The sequence below is a fragment of the Mustela nivalis genome (assembly GCF_964662115.1).
Source record: "Mustela nivalis genome assembly, chromosome: 11".
Taxonomy (NCBI): Eukaryota; Metazoa; Chordata; class Mammalia; order Carnivora; family Mustelidae; genus Mustela; species Mustela nivalis.
Genome location: NC_139030.1, coordinates 64,567,860 through 64,595,375, shown reverse-complemented (window position 1 = coordinate 64,595,375; position 27,516 = coordinate 64,567,860). Strand labels below are relative to the sequence as shown.

General features: G+C 41.9%; 1 protein-coding gene across 10 annotated transcripts in view; it reads left to right on the top strand.

Annotated features, from left to right (window-relative positions):
• Positions 1-27,516, top strand: part of FMNL2 (formin like 2) — a 299,371-nt gene that overhangs the window by 19,719 nt on the left and 252,136 nt on the right. The window lies entirely within an intron of this gene.

Below are 27,516 nucleotides of genomic sequence, written 5' to 3'. Positions count from 1 at the left end.
TTTAACTTCATAGATGTAGCAATGGTGGTCTGTCTTTACAGATAAAAATACTAAAGGAAGTTGGGGAATTGTGTAGCAGGAAGTAAGTATGAAGTTGTGTGTGTGTTTTAAACCAAGGGCAGAGGTGAGATTGGACATATGGCACCATCTTGGCTTCAGTACTCATTATCGAATCCTTCTTTTATTTCGGTGAGAGGAATTCTTAGTATTGAGCCATTTTCATCACCGTTTACAAAGACTTTGAGGAGTTTTGGAGGAAGGGGAAAGTTGTATATTCTATCCTTGATTACTCGCTCAGGTGAGGGTTTTGCTATTTTTACAAGACAATAGTTGAGAAACCTTCCCACTTTCTAAGGGCTTTCTACAGACTGAGCATTACGTAGGTTTCTCAAAACAGTAGCAGTACTAGTGGGATAATCAGTATTCAGAAGGATTTGAACTAGGTCGTTCACCGCCATAGCCCTCATTCAACTGCTCGGCTAGGCACTCAGTCCCTTGGTGAAGGTGGAGGGTAGGGTTGTCGGGGGTGAGGGTAGGGCGGGCCTGTAGTAACTGTCACTTACAAAAGGGACATCCTTCAGTGGCAAGCTGCAGGCTCCCTGTTGAAGTGGAATGTCACTCTTCGGGTTAATTTCTCATCTAAAAGGAGAAAGCGCAACTGAAGCATAATGAAAGGGTTCTGTAAGCCCCCAGTAGCAGCGATGTTCTTTGGAGACAGCTTGCTCATTTCTAGGAAGGTGTGGGAAGGGACCATGATGTTCACCGTGAGGTGTCTGAGCGCAATCGCTGCCTCATTTGTTAGACTTGGTCCCTTTTGTCTTATTAGCATATGAGTTAGACTTTATCTTCTGGAAGCTAATATTCATGGCCCACTCGAGAATTCAGATTACTCCTTGAATCCGTGTCTTCCAAATTCTTGGTTGCAACCTATGCTAAAATACATTTCACATTCAGGGCCCAATGTATGTGAAGTCTATAAATTGAAATGAAAGATACTTTTTCTTAAAACAATACTCGTCTTGGTTAAGGCAGTTGTGCTCCATTTTCTATACCGTTTTATTCTTCTAAAATATGGTTCTCTTTTAGATGGAGAAGATGCACTTCGATGATGATTAAATTCCAGAAATTATTTGTAATACGGTATTGAAGCCACCTGGTCAGATATCATTTAAAGTCCTTTGCTCTTAAGGCCCAAACTAAAGAAACTGTTTACTCTTCGGATTTGATCTTAAGGCTACGTAGGTCTTTGATGAGTTGCCAATGTCTATTCCTTGTGGTTATGCTAAGATTGGAAACATTTGCTTTATAAAAGTTTTGACTGCATAATAAATGTGGAGAATCAAGACTCAAGAGGATATTGAGAAAGAGAGCTTAAATGGAGCAGGTATGTTAATATATTTAGATCCATAGTCTCTCTCTTTTTTTTTTTCCTTTCTAGAAAAACGTTTATCTGGGAAATACTACACTTAAAAGTAAAGGAAACATTGCTTAATTCTTTGACTTCTGATGTCTGTCTTCTGATGTATGATGTTTTGCATATGTGGTGGGAATCTGGATAATAATAGCATACTTTAGCAAATTTTTGTTTGCAATTTTGCTTGATATCTTCAACTTAATTTTTACTCAGTGGAATGCTTCTACTGAAATGAGAAACCAAAATCACAGGACAGCCTTTTGGGGTGTCTGTTCTAAACTGTTTGTGAGTGACTACTGTGGCTTGTTGATTTGTTTCAAGTATACTTCTTAAAACTTTCTGATAACTTTGCAGGTAGTTGTCTCGTTTACTTTGTGTGTATTTTGATCCATATCTGCTCCTCTTGACTTCAGTACTAAAATATTTTCACAGTGTAAGGTGGTTTGATATTTTGTTTCTATGTGCTTAAATCTTACATCTGTGGACTTCACAAAGTATCACAATTCTCAAAAAATTGTTCCTTTTCCAGGATTTATGTTTCTGATTTACAATTAAACCAGGAAGGCTGGATTGACTTAACCCTAAATAATTTTTATTTATTCTTGAAAATTCCTTTTACAACCGAAGTGTAAATGTTTCTAATTCCGTTGCCCAGAGATGAGCACTGTTCACTCTTTTGGTATGTATTCTGCTAGCACGGTTTGGTTTTCTTTTCTTTTTTAAAAAAGTTTATTTTTAAAATTCTTATTAACATATACTGTATTATTTGCCCCGGGGTACAGGTCTGTGAATCCTTAGTCTTACACATTTCACAGCACTCACCGTAGCACATACCCTCCTCAATGTCCATGACCCAGCCCTCCTATCCTAACCCCTGTACCCCCCAGCAGCTCTCAGGTTGTTTTGTGAGATTAAGAGTTTTTTATGGTTGGGGTGCTTGGATGGCTCAGTTGTTTAGGGTCTGCCTTCGGCTCAGGTCATGATCCCAGGGTCCCAGGATCGAGCCCCACATTGGGCTCCCTGCTCACGAGGGAACCGGCTTCCCCCTTTCCCTCTCCCACTGCTTGTGTTCCCTCTCTCACTGTGTTTCTCTCTGTCAAATAAATAAAATCTTTAAAAAAAGAGCCTCTCATCTTGTTTCATTTTTTTTCCTTCCCCTCCCCCCACAACTCTCCACTCTATGTTTACATCATGAACATCTTTCCTTTAACTAGAATTTCTGAGTGCTTGCATACTGTTACATTGATGGGCATTTCACAGTTAATTTAACTAGTTCCATATGCTTTGAGTCTCAGGATGGCCTTCTCTGTGTGCCTCTTAAAGTTTTTCACCAAGATGAACATCTGTGTCGCTGAGTCTTGGCCCACATTCTAAATGATTTCCGTAGGATCATGTTGAATACAGTTTAAAGAGGCAGTTCACAGTGATGAAAGTCAAATGGGCATTAGGAGAATTAGGTTTGACTTTTAATTTTACTTTTAATTGTTGCCGTAACCTTTAAATCACTTTTTTTCCAGGGTTTCATTTTGCTTTTCTGTTACAAAGGTAAAATGAGCTAACTCCTGAAGGAGACTTAATTCTTAGTGCAATCATTTGGGGTATTTTACAGACAAGGAAACTTGGACTGGAAGGGACTCTAGGGTCTCTTCTGATGAATACGGTGTTTGGTAGTAGACTCTCTCCGGTGGTGCAGGAGGCGCTGAGCACCCTGGGCTTCACAGTAGTCAGAGCTATAGTCCTCCATAGTCATCCGTGAGGATTAATGGTGTCTCAGGCTGAGCCTGTTCGGACTTCAGGAAACCCCCTTATTGACAAAACTCAGTAAGTTACTGACTCTAGCATTGTTTTCTTTAAAAGTCAGTCTCAGTGAGGCGCCTGGGTGACTCAGTGGGTTAAAGCCTCTGCCTTCAGCTCAGGTCATGGTCACAGGGTCCTGGGATCAAGCCCCATATCCGGCTCTCTGCTCCTCGGAAAGCCTGCTTTCTCCTCTCTCTCTGCCTGCTTGTGATCTCTGTCAGTCAAATAAATAAATAAAATCTTAAAAAAAGAAAAAAGTCAGTTTCAGGGTACCTGGATATTTCAGTTGGTTAAGCATCTAACTCTTGACTTTGGCTTGGGTCATGATCTCAGGGTCAAGAGTCGAGCCCCGCCTAAGGCTCTGTGCTGGATGTGGAGCTTGCTTAAGATTCTCTCTCTCCCTCCCCCACCGTGCTCCCTCTTACATGCACATGCTCTCTCTCTCAAATCTTAAAGTCTATCACCTGATGAACAGATAAACAAAATGTGGTATATCCATAAAATGGAATATTATTTGGCCATAAAAAGATTGAAGTAATGTTAAGCACAACAGCATAGATGAACTTATGGGAAAAAACCCATTATCTAAACCCAAGAAGTTAGTCACAAGAGACCACGTAATACATGATTCCATTTCTATGAAATGCCTGTAACAGGCAAATCTATAGGGACAGGAAGTTGATTAGTGGCTGCTTGGGGCTGGAGGAAGGAGAAGTCTTGGGTGGGAATTGGGGGTGTGTGATTGCTCAAAGACACAGGATTTCTTGTTGAGGTGATAAAAATATTCTGAACTGACTGGTGATCATTACACAACTCTTAGAATACACCAAAAACTATTGATTTATATCCTTTAAATGGTTGAATTTTATTTCAGTAAAGCTGTAACCTCTCTAAATTCTAAAAACCTTTTGTTTTGTTTCTAGATGTTGACTGGTAAGTAAGTGAAAATTGATTATATTAGGAACCCCTGGTTGGCTCATTCAGTTAAGTGTCTGTCTTTAGATTTGGGTTCAGGTCATGGTCTCAGGATTGTGGGATTGAGCCACATGTCAAGTTCCACGTGGGCTTCCCCTTCTCCCTCTCCTCTGCCTGCTTGTGCTCTCTCTCAAACAAATAAAATCTTAAAAAAAAATTTGATCAACCGTTATGTATTATTTCATTTCCTGAGAATCTGTTTGAATCTCAAAATGGGAGGATGACTGAGTTACAGGGCTCTTCTTATTTCATTTGGAATTTGTTTGGTGGCTCCGTGGGTTGAGCCTCTGCCTTCGGCTCGGGTCATGGTCCCAGGGTCCTGGGATTGAGCCCCACATCGGGCTCTCTCCTGAGCGGGGAGCCTGCTTCCCCCTCTCTCTCTGCCTGCCTCTCCGCCTACTTGTGATCTCTGTCTGTTAAATTAAAAAAAAAAAATTTTTTTTTTTAAATTCAAGTTGGTTAACATATAGTGTAATATTGGTTCCTTGAGTAGAATTTAGTGATTCATCACTTATCTGTAACACCCAGTGCTCATCTCAACAAGCGTCCTGAACGCTCATCACCCATTTATCCCATCCCCCACTCACCTCTCTTCGGCAACCATCAGTTTGTTCTCTGTAATTAAGAGTCTCTTATGGTTTGCCTCCCTCTGTTTTTCTTATTTTTCCTTCCCTTCCCCTATGTTTATCTGTTTTGTTTCTTAAGTTCCACATATGAATGAAATCATATATTTGTCTTTCCTTGACATATTTAGCTTAGCATAATACCCTCTAGTTCCATCCACATTGTTGTAAATGGCAAGATTTCATTCGTTTTGATGGCTGAGTAATATTGCATTGTATAAATACACTATATCTTTATCAATTCATCAATTAATGGACATGTGGGCTGTTTCCATAATTTGGCTATTGTTGATAGTGCTGCTATAAACATTGGCGTCCATATGCCCCTTTGTTGTTTTCGTCCCTCCATACGCCCTTTTGAATGAACTCTTCAGTATTCTTTGGATAAATACCTAGTAGTGCAATTACTGGATCCTAGGATAGCTCTATTTTTAACTTTCTGAGGAACCTCCATACTGTTCTCCAGAGTGGCTGCACCAGTTTGCATTCCCACCAACAGGGCGTGAAGGTTCCCCTTTCTCTGCTTCCTTGCCAGCATCTGTTGTTTCCTGAGTTAACTTTTAGCCATTGTGACTGGTGTGAGGTGGTGTCTCACCGTGGTTTTGAGTTGTAATTGTCTGATGATGAGTGGTGTTCAACATTTTTTTTTTCATGTGTCTGTTTTTCATTTGGATGTCTTCTTCGGAGAAATGTCTTTTCATGTCTTCAGCCCATTTCTTTTTCTTTTTTTTTTTTTTTAAAGATTTTATTTATTTATTTGACAGAGAGAAATCACAAGTAGATGGAGAGGCAGGCAGAGAGAGAGAGGGAAGCAGGCTCTCCGCTGAGCAGAGAGCCCGATGCGGGACTCGATCCCAGGACTCTGAGATCATGACCTGAGCCGAAGGCAGCGGCTTAACCCACTGAGCCACTCAGGCGCCCTTCAGCCCATTTCTTAACTGGATAATATTTTTTTTTGGGTTTTGACCTATTTGGAAGTTCTTTTCGGAAGATACCTCCAAATGTCAGCCCTTGATCATCTGTCTCCCTTGTTTCTTAGGGTTTCTGAAGTGCTTTTGTGATACTCACTTTGGTTGCTTCTGAAAAGTCAGTATTTCGATAGTTTCAGAGGTGGGCTGACTTTTTAATATTTCGTATCTGATATCTGATAGATAATACTGTACACTAAATGTTTTGCCATAGCAGACCCAAATAGCTTGGGGTTAATTGTTGTTCTCGATGTTGTTTACATTCGAGTTCATAGCCTTGGGTTTTCTTGGTTATTTGCCTGAGCGTGTTGAGGAGTTGCCCATGAGGAGCTTCAGACACTTGTCTTCTCAGGGGGCTTTTCTTCCCCTTAGGTGTGTTAATTGTGGAAGGGTGAGTTCAGCCACAGAAAGCAGAAGCAGGGGGTAAGCATTGGGTTCCTTAGAAATTCAGGCCATGTTTGGTCATTTTCAGTGAAATTTTCACATCCTTTAGGAATTTCTACCAGATCCATAAACATTAAGGCTAAAATTCAGTCAGCAAATATTGTTTGTTTTTTCCTTACAAGGGCCTACAGAACGTACGTGGAGTTATTTCATAGTCAGTTACCTGAGGGGTGAATGAGAGAAAATGTTGGTAGTTTTGTCTTCAGGCTTTTTTTGTTCTGCCATTCCGTGTTGTCATGATATCAGCCAGAGAGCCAGGCTTTTAAACCAAAACATGAGGGAACCATAAAACATATCTTGAGAAAAATCTAATGCAGCAATAGCAAATTTGGCAGAATTTCTGAAGCGGCTCCATGACTAGGATTTCCAATAAATTAATCTATTTAGATATGTTTGGGGTGCTTTTCCTGGCAAAATGGTGAATTGTGCAACTAGGAGAGACTAACTCGGATCTTGGAATTAGTCTGAGACTTTGATCTTACATAAATAAGTTTCTTCTACAATGTTTCTGTTTAGTATCTGAAATAAATCCAGCTTTATTCAAGCAAGTTTTTATCTGGCCTGTTTGCTGTGTTGTTACTGAGAGGTCAGAATTGTCTCCCCTGCAGAGGGAAATTTGTTAATAATGGGTTCCTGAGGGGTGCCGTGCTGGCTCAGATGGAGCATGCTACTCTAGATCTCAGGGTTCTGAGTTCGAGCCCCATGTTGGGTATGGAGATTGCTTAAAAATAAAATCTTTTTTGGGACGCCTGGGTGGCTCAGTTGGTTAAGCGGCTGCCTTCGGCTCAGGTCATGATCCCAGCTCCTTGCTCAGCGGGGAGCCTGCTTCTCCCTCTGCCTCTGCTGCCACTTGGCCTGCCTGTGCTCTCTCTCTCTTTCTCTGGCAAATAAATAAATAAAATCTTAAAAAATAAAAATAAAAATAAAATCTTTTTTTAAAAAAAAGTGTTCTTGAAAACAGGTTTTTGTTTTTCATTTTCTTCTTTCTCCCTTGTCTGGAACATCCCTCTTATAAACCTTAAGTAATATATTTAAGCCATGAGGACTTAGAGAATTGAGATATCAAGTGAAGTACAAGTGTTTTTGAAAACCTTTTAATCCTTTTAATAGCATAGGCTATTGCATACCTACTATGTGCCCAGCACATAACATGTGACTTACTGTTTTATTCAGTGAAGATTTTTGGGGGGATGGTGATGTGCTGGGGCATTGTATACATTTACAAAGATGTAAAGACAATGACATTCCAGAGGTGGCATATAGTTCTACTTGTAAAAATTAACATGCATTTCCAAAAACCTGTTCATAGATTAAACTACCAGAGGTCTGCAGATCCAATGTTCAGAACCTTGATCCAATAGGACGTCAGAGAAGAGAATATTTCTGTGTTTACTTGAGCCTGGGAAATTGGCACATTGTTGGTATAGCCAACAGACCGGGCCAGTTGGGTAGACCATCTAGAGGATAAAGATAAGATTGAGATTTTTGGATGTACTGAAATTCTCCCATAAAGATAAGAACTGCATTTGTCTCTGTTAACATATTTATTGAACATGTACTCTGTGCTGGACACTGCCTATTCCAGGATTGGGCATAATAAAGTGTACTTGACAAGATGCATGGTCCGTGCACAGAGACCATTACTTCTGAAAGAGATGCAGCTCCAAATGTGGTGTATGTGGGAGGCTGCCCTCTTACTGATATTGTCAGTCTGGACTGCAGGTGGTTAGTGAGATTTATGTTCTTATTTTGTGATGAAAATGTAACTAATTGCTAGAGACTCCTCAGAATTAGGCTACAAAAAGGTGAATTACCACACTAAACAGTTCCTGTTTTACACCTTGAATGCCTTTGCAACTGAAATGTTCTATATTTTAGTTGACAGAGTTCTTAAGCCATAATTTCTGCATCGGAGGCATTGCTGCTTGGAGTATCTCTTGGATCCCCAAGAGCACTGGTAATTTGTAAAACAGGTTGGAAGGGGATTGTGAAATTAGTTTGTCTTCCAGGTGTGTGAGCTCATCTGTCTTGCTTCCTTTCCACCAGGTTCAAACCACACCTCAGGGCTCTAGGAACCTGTTCAAAGAAACTTTGTATTCTGGTATTTAACAATAACTTTTCAGTGTTCTTTGTAATTTCCATCTTAAAGCTCTTCAATGAAGAGGGTTTATATGATTTGTTCCCTTTGGGCTAGCTTCTTGATCAATACCAGTGGGTGTAGCCCAGGCAGTTTTGTGGGAACCCTGTTGAACTGAACTGACAGCCAGAATGAACTGTGGTATAGCTCTCTCTGCTCAGGTTTAAGAGTATCCGGGTCACCTGGGAACTCGATAGAAATGCAGATTTTCACTTCCTGTTTTGAATTAACTGACTCCATCTGTATTTTAACAGGATTCCAGGGGCGCCTGGGTGGCTCAGTGGTTTGGGCTGCTGCCTTTGGCTCGGGTCATGATCTCAGGGTCCTGGGATCGAGCCCCGCATCGGGCTCCCTGCTCCGCAGGAAGCCTGCTTCCCTCTCTCTCTCTGCCTGCCTCTCTGCCTACTTGTGATCTCCGTCTTTCAAATAAATAAATAAAATCTTAAAAAAAAAAACAAAAACAGGATTCCATAAGCGAGTCATGTGTGTGTTAATGCAGTGTTTGAGAGTTACCAGAGTAGTTCACCTGCTGTACAGGGACCTGGGGTCTCAGGGCACTTTTGCTGAAGTTTGAGCCTTTTTTCCATTTGTTTTCTACTCAGAGGTGATGGGGAACATCTGGAGACCATCTTTCGTATATAAATTTTTGTGGAATTGAAGATGATGATTTGGGTGCCTTGTAGCCTTCTCTTCTTAAGCTTAATAACTGAAGGTTGTACACTGTCTCCTCATAGAGAGGATTGCCTTTTATCCTATAATGCTTCTGGTCTCTGTTTCCTAGATGATTTTTACAAAATATTTCTAAAATGGATAAAATACCCTTGTCAGGGTCTGGTTGCTACTAAGTCAGCAAAATAATTTCTGATCCATGTATTTTATGTTCTTACTCTTAAGATCTAAGGCATTTGGCTATATTTTCACTTTCATTTTGAAGTTACTTTTTAAGCAGTAAAAACAGCAGCTAATTCTTCCTTGAGGGAACTTCAAACCCCAAAAGTACTGGTTCCTCCTCTTGTTTCTGAAGGATGGAACAAGTGGACTAGTGGTCTTGAGTCTCTTTTGGTTGGTACTTTAGGCTTATTTTAAAAGAGAGAGAGAAAGGAGAGGATTTTTAAAATAAAGATTTATTTATTTATTTGACAGAGAGAGAGGTATCACAAGTAGGCAGAGATGCAGGCAGAGAGAGAGACAGAGAGAGACAGACAGAGGAGGAAGCAGACTCTCTGCCGAGCAGAGAGCGCAATTCTGGACTTGATCCCAGGACCCTGAGATCATGACCTGAGCTGAAGACAGAGGCTTAACCCACTGAGCCACCCAGGTGCCCTGGAGAGGAGAATTTAATAAAGGGAAGCAAGAAGGGAGGGAAGGGAATGATCCAAAGCAGAAGAACTATTGAGAGTACGTCAGTCAAATAGGAAATAAGGAGTTTAATGTTCAAGGTGGTTTTATATGTCTTTTGGTCTTGAGATTCGAAGAATTCCTTGAAGAATTAACATTTTCCCTGATTTTTGAATATCAGAACTTTATCCACCTCTCATTTATATAAAATTTCAGTTTTGGTGAAGGAAAAATAAAGCCATAAAACATGTCCTCTTTGGTAAAAAAAAAAAAAAAAAAAAAAAAATTTTTTTAAAGGCAGCAGAGATGATACCTCTTTTGCTTATTTTTAATCTGGATGTCCTTGAATTTAGTGTAAGTTGTAGCTCTAAATGAGATGCTCCTTAGTTTTCTGCAATAGAGTATCCAATTGAGAAAGGGACAGTAGTCTAGGCAACATATTTTAAAGTGATTCTTTAAATTATGCCCTCCCTTCTTTTAAAATTTGAGAGTGCACTTATGGGAGCTCGAGCAGGGTGGGGAGGGGTAGAGGGAGAGGAGAGGGAGAGGGAAAGAGTACCTTAAGCTCCATACCCAGCTTGGAGTCCGATGTGGGGGATTCTTCCTCAGGATCCTGAGATCATGGCCTGAGCCGAAATCAAGAATTGGACACTCAAATGACTGAGCCCCGTAAGTCTCCCTACCCCCACTTTTCTAAAGGACGTTTCTGTGATTTTAAAATATCAGAGTTGGGGAAACTTGGCACCTTCAGGATTCATTTTAGCATCTAGTCACAAAGGGAGGAGACATTAGTGATTAATTCTTTCATTGCTTTCTCTCACATTTACCCAAGGTTGTAGGTTTGGTATTACCTTGTTGGGTTGTAATTTAATGAGCATGACCGGTTTCTCGATCTTACTGAAGTCCAAATTAGTACTTAGAAAAGCCGTGAGGCGGGTTGGCAAATAAGACTTGGATGAGTGCTGGCCTTGCAGTTAAGTTACAGTGTGCTTGCCTTAAGTGTGGCTTTCATTGTACAGTGAGGTGTGTTTGCTTGAGGTCCTGCCTTTGATACCTCATTTTATTGAATTTGTTTGCATCCCTGGTAATCCTCAAAATTTGTAGGTCTGGGAAGGCTCTCCATTGAAGGAGTAGAGGTTCATTTGTGCAAACACTGCATGTGATTGCCTAAGCCACTGAGACATGCAATTTAGCCTTCCATGACTGGACATGTACCTAGTTAACATGAAAGCATTTCTCTTTCCCTAGGCAGGCAGATGGCGTCTGAGTTAGTGTGAAAGAATGCCAGGATGCGGAACTTCAAGGTTGTTCTTACTGCTTCTGTGCTCTTTGGAAAACAGCCATTGCCCAATTTTTTTTTTTAAGCTGGGGGAAGCAGCTTTTCCTCCCTCCTAGAGATGCTATAAAAATCAAATGCTTCATGGAAGGCATTTATAACAAATGATGAACTATTGTTTGACTATTTATATGCATCTCCTTGGGTCTTTGTGATTTTGTAGTTACAGTTGGTTTCTTCTCTGCCCAGTTTAAGGAGTGTGGGGTAGAGGGTTGAGGCCCGAGGGGAAGGAGAGTAGATGGACGGGTCAGTAGAAGTTTAGGGATTTGACTTAAACGAGGGAAAGTTCAGGTGTCTAAATACTTGTGTACACATAGTTATTGTTTTATATCCCTTCAAATAATTTGAATTTTTATTAGCATGAGATTGGTGTATATTGATAGAGCTTGTTAAAGGGGATTTTCAGCCGTAACATCCAGCATGTGTTCATGTTGTGAAGAGGTTGGCTGTAACTGAGAGGAGTTGGTCCCTTCGAAGTGATGCATTCTTTGCGGGGAAGAGTTGATCAAGAAGAGATAGGAGCCACTTGAGCCGTTGGAAAGGACAAAATTAAAAATAACTAAAATCAGAAGATGCTACACTTTCGTTTCTGGAAATTTGATTTCATCAGAAAATGTATATTAGTAGTTTATTGCTGTGTGACAAATTACTTCACAACCTAGCAGCTCCAAAACCATAGTAGACATTATCTTCATTTCTGAATTTGAATGGTTCTGCCTCAGGATGTCTTGGGAGGTTGCAGACCTTGAGGGGGCTGCCAGCACATGAAGGCTTGCTTGGGGGCAGAGTGGGGGGGTGGAGGGGTGGGGGGGATGATTCACTTCAGAGTGTCTCAATTGATAAGGCTGTTGATAAGGCTGCTGACTGTTGCCAGGATGTCTCAGTGCCTCTTAGCGAAGGTGTTTCCATGGACTGCTTGCTTGTCCCCACAACATGGTGGTTGGATTTCCCCGAAGCAAGCCAATCTGAGAGACAGAAAGATGGAAAATGCAATGTTTTTTATTCCCTCGCTTGGAAGTCCTATACCGTCACTTTTGTGATGTCCAGTTGGTAACACAAGTCAGCCCTGTTCCTTATGAGTGGTAACTGTACAAGGGCATCGATACCAAGAGGCTAGGATTTGGGGGGACTATCTTGGAGGCTTGGCTACCACAGAAGGATGCTTGATTTTTTTTTTCTTAGATGCTTTTCTCTTTCTAAGGGCCAGATAACACAAATTTATAGCTTCCTTAATTTCACACATGAAGTAGAATATGTGGAAGACAAGAGTTCTCAGTTTAGTTGGGAGAACTCATAAGTGTTCGGATAAAGATTTTTTTTATGGCTAATGAAAGTATTTAAGTTAATATAAATGCATAATACACTAACTGGCCTGTATTACTAGCGACATGTATTACTGTTAAAAATTTTGGAGCTCTAAGATGACTCTGTAGGGAGATGAACTATAATTAGAGGTCCACCAGTGAAGAGTCTGACTTGGTATTTGAGGCAGATTTATTGTTTATAATCTCCTAATTATATGAAAGAGTCTTTTGTAAATTTGGTCAGTTGCCTGCCATAGATAGCTTAAATAAACTCTGCACAGCAGCTATTGTGAATTCATGGTTATCGTCTTGATAGTTGGAGGTTTGGGTTTATTTTTAGATTTTTGACATAAAGTCCTGTGGGAGAAAGTTCATTATTGCATCTGACAAATGACCCATGTTTATTTTGGGGATGCCTTCTACATGTTAGTGCAGAGTTTACATTCTGGGCTTAAACTCGCCTTGATGAAGACCTTGACCTCCCCCATTGTATTTTTACCTTGGCAAGATTTTGACGGCTGACCTTGCACTTCTTTGCAGTTTCCTCTGCGGAGCCTAAACAGTGACCAGTTAGTAATACCAGGCAAGAGCTGTTCTTCTCAGCAGATTGTGATTCATTATAGCCCATACTTAGGTCACCTAAGGTGGAGTTGCTTTCTTAGTTTTCCTTGAAAACTGTTTAGCTCCTTATTTTAGTTGTTGGCTGATAACAATCTGAGGAAAGGCACATGCTCATTTGAGGATAGGAAGAATCTTCTGACCTTAAGGAGAGATTGTAATTTAATGAGCATGACAGGTTTCTCTATCTTACTGAAGTCCAAATTAGTACTTAGAAAAGCCGTGAGGCTGGTTGGCAAATAAGACTTGGACGAGTGCTGGCCTTGAAGTTAAGTTACAGTGTGCTCGCCTTAAATGTGGCTTTCGTTGTACAGTGAGGTGTGTTTGCTTGAGGTCCTGCCTTTGATACCTCATTTTATTGAATTTGTTTGCATTCCTCAAACAAATCCTACAAATCCTCAAAATTTGTAGGTCTGGGAGGGCTCTTCCCTGAAGGAGGTAGAGGTTCGTTTGTGCAAACGCTGCATGCTGATTGGCTGGGAGTCAGAAGCCATAAGCACCATTTCTACCTTACGGTGGCTCTGTTGGGCATATAAAGAAGATGGTGGAGTCTGACAGTCCGGAACCAACGTCAGGGATGAGGGTTCTGGTTCCAGCCTTCACACGAACTGGTTGTGTGACTTGGAACAAGTCATTTCCTCTCTCTGTGCACCAGTTCTCTGCTCCATAAAAGGAAAGGTTTAAGCCAAGTTTACTTTATTGCCCCTCTTCCCCTAGAATTCTGTTAAACATTGGCTGTTCTCTTTCTAGAGGATATTACATGTTATGAGACCAATCAAGTCTAATTCTTGAACTTGAGGTTTTTGGAATCAGTCTTTTAAAAGAAGCTCTCTCTGGGCATTTAATGGTGATGGGAAAAATCTGGTCCCTCATGACAGGTGGAAGATTTCTCCACAAACAGTTTGGGAGAGTTTGACCTTGTGCCAGAATATAGATAGAAGAGTAGACATGAGTTTGGTGTTTTGGAAGCACTTGAGCTTGGTGGAATTTTAAAGGAAATCCCTAGATAGGGAAGATTTTTTTTTTAACTCTTAGAAGTCTGGGATATGTTATGAAGTTATGAAGTGTGATTTCTCTACTTTACAGGTTTTTTTTTTTTTTTGTCTTGAAAAAAAATCAGGGCACAGTAGGCTAGGAGATGTTCTTGGCATACAAAATAGAATTTTCTAGACTTGGGGATTGGTTAGGCCGACAGTAGAAAAGAACATTTGAAACTGTAGTTGGTTTGCAAAATTCTGGGTGTATAGAGGCTTTGCTTTTAGGTACTTTTTCCTTTCAGAGTGGTGTTCAGGGTAGAAAACATCTCCATTATGTATGGTAAGGGTCATTATATTAATAGAGTTGAATGAACAAAGAGGCTTAGGAACAGCTTTAGCATAAAGAAGTAGGCTGCAAGGGGGAAATCCTTTACCCTAAATTCAGAAGAGTGGGGTAGGGAATTAACCATTTTGAGGTTGGGGTATTGTTTTTTCCAAGTGCTAAGAGGGAGAGAAATTGTTGTTCTTGGCATATGGGTGAGGGTGGTTGTGGTCATCAGGGCTCTGTAATATATTCAACCATGCATTTGTAACAAAAATCATTTACTTGGTCTTAGCACTTAGACATCCTTCGTCAGATAATACTTTGACAATTCCCGAAAGCTGAGTGATGATCTTGTTTCAGTTGTAAATAGGAGTTTCAAAAATATGAGTTGTGGGGAGCCTGGGTGGCTCAGTGGGTTAAAGCCTCTGCCTTCGGCTCAGGTTGTGATTCCAGGGTTCTGGGATCGAGCCCTGCATCGGGCTCTCTGCTCGGCGGGGAGCCTGCTTCCTCCTCTCTCTCTGCCTGCCTCTCTGCCTGCTTGTGATCTCTCTCTCTGTCAAATAAATAAATAAAAATCTTAAAAAAAAAATGAGTTGTACTGATGGGTTGTTTCTGCTGAGGTGTTTGGGAAAAAAAGTAGATAACTAGGATTAAAATGAGATAGGTAGCTGGAAAGTCTTCATTTTAATGACTTTATACTTATTAAATATCTTGAGTGAAGCCTGACCAGCTAGATAGACCGAGCAAGGGAAGGGCATGTGAGAACATGCTGGGCAATTGATTTACTATGGGCACCACATCACTCCCATTTGGTCAGACCTCCCTCCCTTCTATTCGAGGAGTGATTCAGGTAATGCTTGGTGGCTGCCACATCATTCTCATGGCCTGTGATCCCGTGTGATCCCCTTTTCCTTTGGCCCCAGATCCATTCCACACTGTTCTGTGCAACCCTCTCCTTATCCAGCTCACCTTTATGGACCCTACCTGAGGCTGCCTTGCTCTTATGTCTGGTTTTGTTCAGCAGCTGAAATCAGAGAGAGGAAGTGAGTTGGCAGCCCTTACTCTGTCCCTGTTCCCTCCTAGCTGTCATGGTTTAGGCCCCCACACAGTCAACCTTTTTTCACTGTTGCTGTTGATCTGGAACTATAGTTTTCCATCGGTGGATATGAGAGGTTGTTATAGCTCTTCATATTTATGCGTTTGTATATATATATTTCATACATACATTTTTCATACAAACAACTCATAGAGTTGTTTTTATTGTTTCTCTAATGAGTTAGGTCATTGGAAGGCTGAGTTTTATTACTTGCTAGTGCCCAAGGATAGTACTACCTATTCTAGTTATAGAACCTTTTCACAGAGGGAGAGCTTTGAGATTTTATCAGTTTGCAGTGAATGAGAAGTAGAATCCAGAGCACCAATGAGCTGTTGGAGACCAGACGATTCAAGTCCCATCGGTCATGCACTGCCGGCCAGCTTTGCTACAATGGTAGCTCTCTGGACCCTGAAGACGAGGCATGGGCCCTGCAGCAGGACCCCATCTAACCCTAAATCTCATTCCTACAGATGGGAGTTATGAGGATTAAGTTTTGTAAGATTGTGTGTGTGAGAGCAGGACTGGGCACATGGTATGTACTCTGTGACTGATTATGATCTAGTCTAATCCATTCATATATAGGAGAAAAAAATTGTAGCTGGAAATGTCAAGTTTTTCAGATAAGAAGTTTGCAAAAAGGTTTTTCTGACCTCTCCCTGGGTCATCTAAAATTAAATGTGTGTATGTGGGAGTTAGTTTCTTTATCTCTGAGGAAATCTTTAAACTTTTAGTTTGCTTATCTATAAGTTAGAGAGGATCTGGACTTTTCTTTGACCTTTGTATGTGGTTTTTAATTTTTTTTAGATTTTATTTATTAGGGAGAGAGTGTGCACACAAGCATGCAAATGAACAGTGGGGAGGTGTGGTGGGAGAGGGATGTCATTACTGAAAGTGGTGACCTCCTGCAGACATTAGTGAGGATTAATGAGTACCTGTTGGCTGTGGTGAGCTCTTGCTTCATTCTCTTCTCAGAGGCAGCCCTGCTGTAGGGTTGAATGTAGTAAGATATTCAAGGAAGCTGGAGAAATGGAACTTAACTTTTGCTGGAGAAATGGAACTTAACTTTTGCTCTCTTGGGAATGGGAGACCATCTTTTGCTTGGTTAGGACAAATGTAAATTTCCAGCATTCTGGGTGGAGAGCACCAGATTTTGGTAACTTTGGGAGCATGGGATCAGCTACTTCATTGAGAGTCTGGGGCTCAGAGGACTGGTAGGAATCTTGAGAAGGACATAGTATGGTCCTGTGGAAATAACCTGCTCTCTGGAGTTACAGAGGTCAGAGCTGGAATCTAGTTTTTCCCAATCTCTGTAGAATTACTTAATACGAATAGTGATGGCTACTTGTCAGAATTGTAGTGAGGATGAAACAATGACTTCAGTTGTGAAGGACCTGTGACACAGTGACTGACACATATGATTATTTGAAAATATTAATTTCTTTTTTCAGCTGATTCATCGAGGAACTTCTAGGCAAACTGTTGTGGAGAGAGATTGGTGGGGAGGGCCAGCCTAGGTTGTAACTGTTAGTATTTATTTGACCTTGGATGTGACTTCACTTCCTTTGCTGGGTCTTGAAGGTCTGTCTTAGCGTTAAAATTCTTAGATAGGCACCTAGTCTTTTTTTTAGACTTACAGATAAGAATCTGCCCTTTTTTAAAGAGTTGTTTTTGAAATTTAATGCATTTCTTTTTCCTCTTCTGTAGCTGTTTTCTCCAATATGGTAGCCACCAGCACACATGTGGCTCTTTAGATGTAAATTAATTAAACTCAAAACTAAAAATTCAGTTTCTCAACTGCGCTAGTTACATTTCAAGTACCCAAAGACTACAGATGGTTAATGACTACCACATTGGCCAGCGTAGCTATAGAACATTCCTACCGGCGGTAGAAACTTCAATAGCTTCATTCATATGAATCTTGGTAAGGCTAGAACTCTTATTCCCTCGCTTTGGATTGCCAAAATGGTTGGTACCTGCAGTAATGACCCACAATAGGATCTTTGTTCAGATATTTGCTTGAGTCTTCTTAAAGTTTCAAACTTACAAGGTACAAGGTAAAGTTAGCCTCTGTTTACCCTGTAAACAATCTCACCAGCTTTCCAAACATTCACCAAATCACAGGGATTGATTTGTGTTTGGGTGAAAGTTGATATGCAGGCATCTTGTCAAGCAGGATCGTTTAGAAAGAATGTGTTTGAATTGAGTTTGCTCTGAGGAGTATTTAACACTTCAATATTGTTTTCTATTTATACAAATATCTAAACAAGATTTATACATCATTTCCAGAATTCTAGTGTTTTTCTTAGTTCTGGAATGACTGTACGTCCAGATCCTAACATGGGCTAATAAGCCTGTCATGCTGATCGCATTTGGGTGTGAGTAACTAGGTGTTTGTCATATGTATTTTTGTTTCACCTCGTCTTCTGTTTCTCTTTGTATTTTCTTCTCAGCATTGAGTTAGTAGCGAAAAGACCTCATGTTTATTCTCTTCCACCACTCCGCATCCCTTTCTTGCTTTCTTATTAATTAAACATTGTCTGTGGAAGTTGCTGAGAATGCAGAATGATCACAGTGTGGTTTCTGCTTTGGAGGGGATCCCAGTTCCTCATGTGGAAGTGGGGAGGGTAATGCATGGCCTGGGTGCCTTCCTGCTTGGGTAGTGGATTTACTGAAAGCCTAAGCCTGAGGGGCTGTGTAGACGGCTCGTTACACCAGTGTATGTTCTTGGCCTCCTCTTTAACGGGTGGGCTCTGAACGAGGTGCTTCATGGAATGAGTTTTCTAGAGAGATGCCAAGAGGGAGAGGAGGTGTTCCTTGGAGCAGGTTATGTGAGAGAACCTATTCCAGGTATTGAGAGGGAATGTCTGCGGAAGGACGAATGGAACAACTATGGAATAGGCCTGGGCAGAGGAAAGGAGGTGAAATCCAGTTTTCTGTCCTTCTCTCTGTACACTGTTTACAGGTGCTCTCTTGTTTAAAAAAAAAAAAAAAAAAAAAAAAGGAGAAAAAAGACAGCGGTAGGGGGCAAACTTTTCAATTTGCAGAGTAATGTTGAGCCCTGCTGATGAAGAAGGGATATTTATTTAGAGACTGTTAATGATGTTTTAAAGGTCTATGCAGTGGGCCCCAGTGCTAGGGATGAGCCTTTTTAAATAGGAAGCCGCACTCATATGTTAGCACAGGTGCTGGGATGTGGCAGCTGGGGACATGGTTACCACACTCTGTTGGTTTACCCCGTAACCCACTGTGAGTGCTTCCGCATTGTTGGTGAACTCTCATAGGACTGTTGGGTAGCCTGAGTGCAGTAACTTCATTTAAGACTGTGATGATTTGTAATGAGGCAAATACGTTTCCAAATTGTATCAGTTAGTTTATTGGAGTTAGGTATCTGGCTGTCTTGATGTGTACAGATCTGTGCTTGACTAAGTGAAGTTGGAATAGGGTAAATTTTTCCTTGTTTGTTGAGCTCCTCACTTTTTAATTTTGCTTTTGAACTTGGATCTAGTGTTTTTAAGGGTCTTAAATCATTTTTACCAAGTTGTCTTTTTAAAACCCAAATATTTTAACCACCTGCTAAGGAAGTAGTCATACTGGAAGGGTTTTAAGAAATACTATTCTCTTCCTGGGACCGGGTAGGTGCCATATTCCTAGCTTTGCTATGGTAAGGGGAATGCTTTAAAAACAAAAACAAAAACAAAGCAAAAAACTTAGTGGAAAGGGAGTCTTAAATATTGGGGAGGACAGAGATACTGTGCATTTTGGCTTGACAATTTTGAGGTGACTCTCTTGACTAAATAATAGAGCACACAGATGTGGGCCACTATACAGAATTGGTATAAAGGCGTTTGTTGGAAGGACCTTCCCTTATCCCCATCTAGTTGATTATTTTTCTTAGATGTTGTAGTCCTAGAAAAATGAAATGAAATCTGTGAAAATGGTAGCCTTGTGAAGAGCCCACCAGTGCATAAAGTAGAAATAGACACAGCCCTATCCAAGGTAGGCCTAGATGTGGACAGAAGGGTGAATAAAGGAAGTATTTCTGCTGCTACCTTTGGAACACGGACCTGGTTAACTGACACTAGCCATTCTCTGTTTGCTAATTTTCATGGCACCCATCACCTTTTAATTAGAGTGGCTGGCTTCTCTTGGGCTTTGAGCAGCCAAGAATCAGCTGAGTTCATCTTTGTATCCCTAGCATCTAGTACGGTGCCTGGCACCTAGTAGGCTTTCGATATGTGTGCGTTGAATGAGTGAACCATTTGTATGTGCAAAATTGGATCTTTGTGTTTGAGCCAGAGGGGCTGCCTGTCAGCCTTCGTGAGGACACTGCTGGGGGAGCTTGTGCACTGACTGAGCAGCTGAGGTCTTCTGTAAACCATGAACATGCCTGCGCATGATTTTTCTCTTTCTGGTCTTCATCAAGGCAGCCATACCTTATGCACGCTCTCCTGCTTGTATGTAGTAACTTATCCGAAGATGGTGAGGTCCTTTGGAACCTTAGAATGTCTTATGGCCCGGGAGTGAAGAAGCAGGAGTGAGGCTGAAAGAGCCATTCATTCTTCCCTCCACACCTGGTTTCTTCCCACTCTGTACCTTTGCTCATTTTTCCTCCCTTCACCTAGAATGCTTGTTCTCTTGCCTTCCAGTGGCTGTCCGCCAGTAGAGGACTCTGGAGGTGATAGCCATCCTTCTAGCTTGTATCTGACTTGTGTTAAAAGATTATGTTTTGGATCAATGGGGAAAATCCTTTTTTCCTGCCCTGTATACCCAGTATATAGTTGGTTTGTAGGTGACTGTGTCATTGGTTGGGCACAGTGTCTCTTGAGCTGTGCTGGGACACCGCGGTTTGAGAGCATGGAGGGCAGCAACCAGGAGATGATACTCGCCTTCTCCGCTTAAACTGAGCTTTAGTTGTTCATAAGCAAAATGGAAAGTTAGCATGACTGAGTGGGAGAATGTATAGGATGCTTATGGGGGGGCTCTCAGTAGATACTTAATAAATAGAGGTTCCTTCCTGTCTTTTTATTTCAAATGGAAAAGAAGGTAAAAAGGGTCCTTGTTTTGAAATCAAGAGGTGCTCATCTCAATAAGCCTCGCCAGAGGATGTTGATGAGTACATACTTCTTGTCATAGTTTGGTCACATCTGACTTGTTTTTTGAATTGCTATGAAATTTATTTAGACATGTGGGACAGATAACACCTAAGATGATAGTTCACCAAAGACTGGTAGCCTGAGGAGCAGAAAAGACCAGGAGAGCAAGAGACATTGAAAATCTCTGTCATGGTGTATTCATTAATCTTAGACATGGTGTATTGCCTAAATTTTAGATCAGGTCCAAGGCTGCCGTGGGAAGAGGAGTTTTATGATAAATGAGCTCACACACATCCTTTGCCTCATGCCCTCTTGCAGAGGGGGGGAAGCCAAAACTCCAAGGATGCTCACTCCCTGGGCAACAACAAGAGGAGCTACTTGTTTGGCTATCTTTGTTCACAGCAGCAATCTTATTTGAAGTTCTTTTCTTCAGCAAAAAGAGCAGAATAGAAGTGGTTTCATATTCTTGCCCTTGGGGTTCCCACTCTGCATGGGGTCACAAGAGTTAGATCCTTTATTCTGGATCCTGAAATGCCAGTTGTTTTATTTTTACAAATGCATCTCATGGTTTGGCGAAAGTGAGAACTGTTTCTGTGAACTTCCCCGTGGCTGTACTCAACACAGTTGCTGCAGCATTTTTAGAAAAGAAATTAAAGCGCAGTGATGTTTTACAGGGACCACTTTAAGAACCGACGTAACTCCTGGTGAGTTAGCATAAGAAGTAACAGAACACGTCTTGACATACCAGTTTTAATTCTTGTGTCCTACTTTCTGAAGCAGTTAAAGTAAACGGACTTACGGATATGACCTACTTCATGGAAACACGTACGCATGAATGGTTCCCCAAGAGTTGACTGGTCCTTCAGAGTGCTCCCTCTTTGTTTGGAGGTTTTGGTGCTCCGTGGGAGACTTACCTTCAGCAGGATGCAAGGGGAGGTTGCCCTTAAGGAAAGTGTGTGTGCCTTTGCCTTCACTTCTTCTGCCTGTCCTGAAGTGAATCCTTCTGGAATCTTCATTAAGAGATTCTAGGAAGCTTGGGTTAATCAAGCGTGAGTGATCTTTTCTGTCTTCACCTGTGTTTTCTGGGTATTCAGGTGAAAAGTCACACAGAGGTTGGAAGGGAGCCTGCCCACCTCCACAGAGAGCCTGATGTCCACAGAAGCTGGCTAAAGGTCCCTGGGGGCTTCAGCTCTACCTGCATTATAAAAGCTCTTAAAAATAGGAGTGTGGTGAGGGGAGGACCGGGAGGGCAGAGAGAAGGAAGAGTCTTGCTTTCTGGGAGGAGAGACGCTGATGTTAAATTTACTTCCTTAGGCACCCTGGGAAGGGGTGAGCAGGTGGGCATGAACATCTAGAGGAGACTTTTGAGGTGGAGGCTCTGGAGTTGCTTGACTTTTGTATGTTTGGTGGTAGTTTGGGAGGTAGTACTACGTTAGGCTCTGGGCTTTGTGACTTCCTCGTGCAAGAGTGTGCTTTCTCTTCTGGAATTCATGTCTGGCCATGGTAATTATTTGCCCTTCGTGCAGCAGGGTACAAGCTTTCCTATAAAAGGTTCTGAATGTATTACTTTGTAAGAAGGAGCTGCTATTAATAATAGCATGATTCTAATAATAATGTATTACTATGAATTATATTTCCAGAATGGTTGTAGAAGATTTGATTTTCTTTTCTTACGAAAATTACTGCAAGCGTTAACCTTGGAAATCCAAGAAGGTTGTGGAAGAACTCATAGCTATTCCCAAACGTACAGGAAATAAAGTTACTTAATCTTGGAGGGTCTTGATTACTTATGGTGAAGAAATAAGCAGAAGTCTTCATGCTGTTTGATCCCTAGCATCTGCTTTGTTTAGAGAATTTTGACATCATAAACTAGGAATTTGTAAAACGTGTGTGTGTGTGTGTGTGTGTGTGTTTCCTGCATCAGGGAAGCAACCATATGTTATACAGATCTCAGCCTTTATATTTCTTTCTTTTTTTTTTTTTTTTAATTGTTTGAAATAGAGAGAGCATGTGCGCATGCCACGAGCGCGAGAGAGAAGCTCAAGCAGACTCCCCGATGATCAGGGAGGCTGATCAGCCTGGGGCTCGATCTCACTGCCCTGAGATCACAACCTGGCGCTTAACCGACTGGGCCACCCAGGAGCCCCAGCCTTTCTAGGGCTTCATTGTCAGACTTGTGTACAGTAAAATCTCACTTTTGGCTAATACATATGCATTTGGAATGCCCTTTGACATAATAAATGGGACTATTACCACTTCCGGAAGGCTTACTTTGCACTTAATTTTCATAACTGCTTTCTGCCCGGTAGGAGTTTTATCTCTGTTTTACAGAGGATGAAACTGAGATTCATTCATTGATTCATTGATTCACTCATTTATTTATTTGACAGAGATCACAAGTAAGCAGAGAGGCAGGCAGAGAGAGAGGGAAGCAGGCTCCCTGCTGAGCAGAGAGCCTGATGTGGGGCTCAATACCAGGACCCTGAGATCGTGACCTGAGCCGAAGACAGAGGCTTAACCCACTGAGCCACCCAGGCGCCCCTGAAACTGAGGAGTGAAGTGATTTGCTTAAAGTCTTTTGACAGATGAGTAAGAGTACCCAGTTTGGAACCAAGGATTCCAGAGCTTGTTTTCTCATTGTTCCTTAAGTGGTTAAACTAACACACTCTCTCTCTTCCTCGCGTGCTCTCTCTCTCCCTTAATGATGCTTCGAGGCTTTGTTCCCACTCTAGAGTCTCGATTAGCGGTTTCTGTGGAGTCCAGTACACGTTGGGGCTTTTGAAGTGTAGGCCTCTGGCACGAGGGCGTAGGCACCAGTAGAGCTGGGCAGGTGAGGGTCAGGCCATGCGATGAGTGGGGGTCAGCCAGTGGGAGGTATGGTTCGATAGAAGGCTGCCATTACTGAGAGGGTGGCAGGGTTCTTTTGATGGGTGACTGGGTTCCCTAGAGCAGAAGCAGAGCTTTCCTTGAGGTTTAATGAGTGGTAGAGCATCTTTAAACATTACGCTGAAAGACAGACTATTTGTCCTTGGCTAAGTGAATGCAGTCTTAACGGGTCATCCCTCAGGTTCTTTTTCAAACCTGGGACAACTGTCTTCTTCTGGATTTTGGAAAGCAGGAACTTCTGGTGCAGGAAGGCATCATACCTTCAGCTAAAGTTGGCCTTCCCTGGTCCATGGCCTGCCCAGCGTTCTAACATCTTCTCTCAAACTCCCTGTTGCCCCCACCAAAGAAAGAAAAGTAGTGATATCCTAGGTTGCTTGTTTCTTTAAGGACACTCCTTGCACTCCTAGTCCTGAAACAGTAATCAGCTCATCTAATAAGTCCAATTTAATATTGATAATAGAAGCATGTTAGAGGGAAAACTCTTTCTTATCAGGCAACTCCAGAGGCTGTGCTCTAATTCACAGGACCCCGGCAGTGAGAATTTTAATGGTGAGGCTGTAGGAGACTCCCCTCCTCGCAGAGGGTGGGGTTGCTCCTGACTTCTGCTACTACCTGTTTGTTCAAGGAGTTAAGGATGACCTCAAACAGTGAAGCTTCTGCTTTTGGTGCTAAAGGCACACACGTGTGCAAGAAGCCACGTCTGCATCAGGAATGAAGTGATTTGCTCGTGATGTTCATTGGCAGGTACATTTTCTTCCAGAGGGTTAAAACGAGATAGAATCCCATCCGTGGAGGGCAGAAGGGAGGGAGGGAGGGGCTGGGGGTTGGGTGGGAAATGAGTGCTTACGGCTTTGAAGCTCAGACGGAGGCCTTTTACTTCTCTGTTCTCACAAATATGCTTCCAATAAAAACAATTTGAAAGGCACAATCCAAAATTCTTCCATTTAGGAGCACCTTGCTGAGATCTAGGGTCGTTGTTTAAACTGTGCCGTGATGAGAACCATACTCCCTGCATGTGTGATATGTCCTCCGGCCAGATGGTCGTAGAATGTTCACTGTCCTGATGAGTTTGTATGAAGAAGACCCAAGGTGGGGAGATGTGGGGGAACCTTGGCTGGGCAAGGTGGTGTGAGGCAAAATAGAGCTCAGTCTGGGGGGCAAAGTTGCATTCAGCTGATGTGGTATCTGCAAAAGCTTACCTCAGCTGCCTGTCAGGATTCCTTGCTTTTTAATCTTAATAGTGGTTTTAGCCATGAGCTTTGTGGTTTATTAGTAAAGTTCTTTTCAAAGTGACTTATGAGAACTATCAAGATGGTTGCTCTGAAGGCCTCAATTATGTTCTTTCATGCTTGACTCTTTTTCCCCTCAGTTGTTGGGCACCTGCTTTCTGCTCAAGTCATGATCTTGGGGTGCTGGGATCGAGCCCTACATCTGGCTCCTTGCTCCGGGGGAAGCCTACTTCTCCCTCTCCCACTCCCCCTGCTCGTGTCCCCTCTCTCTTTCTCTTTGTCAAATAAATAAATAATCTTTAGAAAAATAAAAACTTAATAAGGGAAAAATGAAGTTATAAAATGAGCCTAATGGAGGAAGATTTGTGATTTCTCAGGGAAAGCCGAGGTGTCCTGCTTGTACTGCTCTCAGTGATTCAGTTCATTTTAATACGTGAGTTTGCACTCCATGCTTGGCTGTATTTTAAAGCTTTTTAATTGAGTCTGTCAAGCAAAGGTCTGAGTAACAGAAGGCACCATGTCAAGTATGTTTCTCTTGAACATAGTGCACAGAAGGCAGTGTTGAGGACTGCATCAGAAAACTCGCTAACCGCTCCACTTTCCGTTGGGATGGGTTGGAACAGTCACCCGGAAACCGTTCTGAGCTGGACCTGTTGAAAACCCAGTTGATTCTCTGATGGCCTAGTTCCCCTGGGTGCTCCTGCTCTTCTGGTCTGTGTGGAGGTCACTATCAGCTGGGAGGCTTGAACATTGCGTGTTAGGTGGGCCTGGACTGATTCCAGCATTTGCCAATGCTTTTAAAACTGCTTGCTACTACACAAATATTGATGTTGTACTTAAGAGATTCTTTACTGTTTGATTTTTTTTTTTCTTTTAAGATTTATTTGACGTGGAGGGGAGAGTGAGCATGAGTGGGAGAGGCAGAGGGAGAGGGACCCTGAGATCATGACCCAGGTGGAAACCAAGAGTCAGATGCTTAGCCGACTGCACCATCGAGGCATCCGCTTAATGTTTAATCTTAAAAGAAGTGGTTGCAGGGCGCCTGGGTGGCTCAGATGGTTAAGCATTGGTTTTCGGCTCAGGTCATGATCCCAGGGTCCTGGGATTGAATCCCGCATCGGGCTCCCTGCTTCTTGGGGAACTTGTCTCCCCCTCTCCTTCTGCCCCTCTCTCTCTCTGTCTCTTGTGATTAAATAAATACAATCTTTAAAAAAAAAAAATGTTTCTGTTTACGTTGGTTCTCACACCTGCCTATTGAGCTCTGGATTTGTGACTAAGATCCTTGTAATCCTAGAGATCCTTGCTTTCCATGATGAGGTTTATAAATACTACTCTCTATAAGCCCAAGAGCTACTTGAGGATTCCAGAACTTCTACCGTCACCCTTTGTTGTAGACATGCAGGCCTAATGGTCTTTGTGTTTTTAAACTAAGACAGGTATCCTTGAACTGCCTTTCAAAGTTATTCCTGGTGTTTACCAACCGAATGTCTTTCCTCGCACTTGATTTGGATTTCTGTGACTTTGCACATTTTCTTTAAACAATTTTTTTCCCTTTTATTGAGAAGGTTCATTGTTCTGATAATTAGGCTAATATTTTAAGACTCAGGAAGCCTCTGTTTTATCATCTTGTCTTAGATGACAAAGATTCATGAGGATTCCAGTGGCCTGTATTTTGCACTACCTGTTGATGTTTACGTTCAGCCCAGAAAAGCCTCAGTTGAGGTTAGCTCTCACAGAGGGGGAGAGCGCCTGGGTGTTAGGAGCAGCTTAAATGACTCAGGATCCATGATCAAAGAAGTCTTATCTGCACCCTTATTCTGTTTGAATTAGGCTAGCTGTAATAACAGCTGAATAATTCAAGTGCTGGATGTCATCACTGGTTCTCCCCCCCCCCCCCCCAATTGCTGATTTTCTAATGGCATCAGAGGACCTTCTGATTGATCGTTTGTGTACAGGTCTCCAAGACAAAGGAAGTTAGTGTCCTTTTAAAGAGATCCATGAACTGAAGTGCTATTAGAACCAGTGAAGCAGATACTGAAAATTACTGAGATTGTCACATTTGTGGGTATGGCGGGCTGTCTACTTTTCATTTACAGAGCTCGTAACTACGTTGTCAATGAAAGCAACCGCCTCTCAGTCTTCACTAAAAACAAGGATGGTTAAGACTGTCAAAGTTACGGTGGGCCAGCAATAGGAGGCAATAAATAAATGCTTAACCGACCCATGAGCGAAGTTGAGAGTGTTAATAATGTCCATCGCTTCTTTGGTTTGAGTCTAAATACTTTGAGACCGAGAGGTGGTGTGAATGAAGGAAGGAAAAGGCTCCCAGCTTATGAGGGTGAGAAACTTACTCGGATGCTTATGTCTTCAACTCCATTCTTGGACACCTCTTGGAAATTAGAACTGAATATTCATTTGTGATGCCAAATTATAATGATTAAGGTCATTGTTCAACTAAGGGATGAAAATAGAGGACTTGTTGGAGATCAAGGCAGATAGGATATTGGCACCTTTCATTATCTGGTTTGAAAGGATTGTTAGTGTCCTTTCTTGGCTAAACTGAGGTGTGAATAAGTATAATAGCAGTGCCAGCCACAGTCTTGGGTTCTATATTTTTCAGTTACTGTCTGTTCTTCTAGCTTCAGCCAAGGCATAGGTTCCCAAACTTCTATTCTGATTTACAGCGCTGTGTCTTGGTGAATTGTTGATAGACATGGAAGACTGCATCTAACTTACATTCAGCCACTCGTGCCTTTTGGGTGACTTCACTTTGAGCCCTCAAAGTATGACTTAGAGAATGCCAAATAAACACCTGGAAACTGGTCATGACCTTCTGAGAGATTCGGTTAGGTTGAGTGTTCACAACGATCATAGGTAGAGAGACTTAATCTTTCAGAAAACAATTCCTGAAACAAGTAAATAAAAAATAACCGTGAAGACCGTGAAGGTACTTGAA